We start from the raw sequence: 3,709 nt of genomic DNA, 5'->3' as shown, positions 1-3,709 counted from the left end.
TGTTGTATACATGTGGATTTTTTTCTTACTGAATAATAATTCCAGTATTTGATGGAGGCCTTCTAATAATTTTCTGAGTTATGTCTTTTCAGAAGCATCCAGAAAGCAATACACGTGATAGTTTTGGAGGGCTTTTGTTTGTTTTTACTGAAGTAGTCATTTAGAAAAACCTCCATTTACATTGATTTTATTACATTATTTCATTTTACTAGCATTCATTAAGCATCTTTAAATCAGAACACACACAATATTCAAGCTATTCTGTAAACCCCCTGGTAGCAGAAATTTTATCTTATTTACTACTAAATCCCCAGTATCTAGTATAATATGGTCTATGATGGATACTAAAGAGATTTTATAATAAATCATTACTCATTTTTATAGCAAATTATGTTTTTTATTACCCCACATCCGTGCAGCCATGCCTAAAACCTTTTCCCTCTTCCTCATGCCCTTCCCATCGCTGCTTCTGCCTCATGCCTTGCCTCCTGGCCAGTGGCCTAGCGCTACCCTATTGTCCTAAAGAGGAGTTTCTGCTGCTGCTGCCACTACCACCACCGCCACACTGCTATATGTTGATGAGTCCTGTACACGGTGCCATTGACAAGGAGAAACTGACCTTTGTACCTGTGCACCAGATCTGTCCGTGGAGGTTCTGGCTTCCCCCGCTGCTGCCTGGAAATGCTTAGGTGCTAATATCCTGAAAGTAGGATTGTCAGGTAAAATACAGGACTCTCAGTTAAATTTGAATTGCAGACAAACAAGAAATTACTTTTTATTATAAGCAGGGACTTTTTTAACTTTTTCTAAATCTGGCAACCCTACTTAAGGAGTGAACTTTGAACAAGGAGATACAGCACAAAATGAAGCTAGCAGATAAATTCTCCCTTCCTTTCCCCCAGATAGGCTGTTCTAAAGTGCAGTAATTCAGAAGACCTTCATGAAAATCTCAAAGACCGAGCAATTAACTGCACTTGTTGCCACCTATAACCAGCTCAGTAACACCTGCGTTTGTGTTCCCTTCTCCTAGTGCCTCACTTCCATTTTTTTCCTCACTTCTGTTTCTCAGAGATAGTACTCCCCATAGAGTGGCAGCAGGTGAATGTTGGTGTTTATTTATGGCAGGCTTGGGGAACCTAGACTAGTACAGTACTTTAGGTAGTGGATTCTTCTAATGGGAAGTGAAACAAGAGACAAATGATGACTTTGAGAAAGTCAGGCACAGGACCCTGCAGACTCAAAATCCAGATTTGTTAAGACCCCTGAGAGTAGAGAAACCCCTCATGGGCAGATTCACATTGATCAAATGTACAGTGATACACTGTTAAATCAGAATAGTAACTTAGTACTACTGTATGAAATATCAGTGTCCTGTAGTCAAGAATACCATTTGTGCCTTAATTAAACATATTCTTTTCTTGAATCTGCTGTTTATAAGAATTCAAGTTATAATTCAAAATATATTGGGATCTGTTATGGGCTGAATTGAATTTCCTCGAAATTGATACATTGAAATCCTAACTCCCACACTACCTCAGAATGTATTTGGTGACAGGATCTTTAAAGAGGTAAAGTGAGGTCATACAGTTGGGCCCTAATCCAATATGATTGGTGTCCTCATAGGAAGAGGAGATTAGGAATCAGGCATGCACAGAGGGAAGAACATGTGAAGTAAAAGGGAGAAGACGGCACGCCAAGGAGAGGTACCTCAAGATGAAAGCAATCCTGCCAGCACCTTAGTCTTCAACTTCTAGCCTCCAGAACTGTAACAAAATAAATTCTGTTGTTAAAGCCACCCAGTCTGTGGTATTTGTTACAGCAGTCCTCAAAAACTAACACAAGGTTCACAGAATCAGAACAAGTCAATTTTGATATAGAACTCAAATAATTAATGTCATTAGAACAAACTTGTCTGATTAATCTTGCTCCACAATAAAGACAGTTCCATCCTGGGATAATTGCACTATAACCACCCACCATTTAAACACAATAATAGTTATTCTAAAATCTCAGGAACATTTTTTTTCATATAATTATTCCCATGTCATGGAACTGAAGCTTTGATTGGATAAAAGTAGCGCTTTATAAATTCTTCTTTTCATTTATTATAATCTGTTTACTTTTCCACTAAACATGAGTAGTTCCTGCAGCTTCCTACTTAAAAATCACTTGCAGTTTGGGTTATTGTTAGTATAATTTTCATCAGAATGGTTGACTTCAGGGGTGACTATTCTTTTACTTTCGTTTTCTGTTCCACGTACTTATTCTTCCCAAATGTGCATTAATGATTCTGTTGGAAAGATGTAATTACTTTTGTTTTGTTTTTAGGCTTTGTTTCTATGCTGTCAACCTGAAAAAATTTTTTAAAACAGTGAAGTATAGGCTGTGACTGGTGGCTCACGCCTGTGATCCTAGCACTTTGGGAGGCAAAAGTGGGCAGATCATTTGAACTCAGGAATTCAAGACCAACCTGGACAACATGGTGAAACCCCATCTCTACAAAAAATAACAAAAATTAGCCAGACATGGTGGCACGCACTTGTAGTTCCAGCTGCTCGGGAGGCTAAGGTGGGAGGTGAGAGGTGGGAGGTGGGAGGATCACCTGAGCCCAGGGAGGTTGGGGCTGCAGCGAGCAGAGATCATGCCACTGCATCCCAGCCTGGGTGACACAGTGAGCCCTGTCTCAAAAAAAAAAAAAAAAAAAAAAAATTAAGTGTAATAAACTCTAGTTTTGTATGCATTTCTTCTGTTACAGAATTTCCCTAAAGCTAACCTATTAAAAACTATGATTAGATTTCATATGTGCTATAAACATTCTTTATTTAAAATAAATTAATTAAGAAAGGAATAACATTTGCTTGAACATTTAGAACATCTGGCATTAGAGACTACCAAATTAATATGTAGTCTAAAATACTTATGAGACACATTCTTAATTCAAGAATATATAATTATTCATATGATTAGAAATAATTATAATTTTACTAAACACTGCTAATTAGGCAGAGTATAAACAAGAAAAAATCAGAAGGAAAATAGAACCACAATTTGTAATATATTTATTTTAAAACATATTTAGCTTTCTTTGTTACTTCTAAAAGTAAAAATTGTAAGTCAATATATTATTAAAACTTCCAGTTAATCTTAAGTCTACAGGTGCTACTAAGAAATTGCAATTTGTAACTTAACAGAGATATTAAATTCTGCAGAATTGTTACCAGATTCAAGCATTTCTCTTCTCTAGGTATAACTCATTTCTCATGTTTCTCTATTTATCTTTTTGCTGAAATAATTTACTCCTTCAGTAGTGATTTCATCCTTTCACCCTTCTGCGTTTTTGTGTCATAACAGAAGAATCAATGAATAATGATTAAAATTAAGTCAACATACCTAATGTAAACAGTTAAAGCTTTTATGAAGCTTAATCTTTGTGCACTTACCAAGAAGAAAAGTAAACCCAGTATTATTTGGAAACAAAGGACTTGGAAAATCCACAAATGGAATAATTAGTGAAAGCCAATTTTATGGAGGCTGTTAAAACTACTCCAAAGCAATAATAGTGACAACACACACACACAAGTACACACACACACACGAGCAGTGCTTCTCAAATTTTGATGTGTGTACTGATCACCTGAGGATCTTGTTAAAATGGAGATTCTGAGTCAGTAGGTCCACCACGGGGCAAGAGAGTCTCCATTCCTAACAG

The sequence above is a fragment of the Theropithecus gelada genome, chromosome 3 (assembly GCF_003255815.1).
Source record: "Theropithecus gelada isolate Dixy chromosome 3, Tgel_1.0, whole genome shotgun sequence".
NCBI lineage: Eukaryota > Metazoa > Chordata > Mammalia > Primates > Cercopithecidae > Theropithecus > Theropithecus gelada.
Note: the sequence above shows the minus strand (reverse complement) of the source record.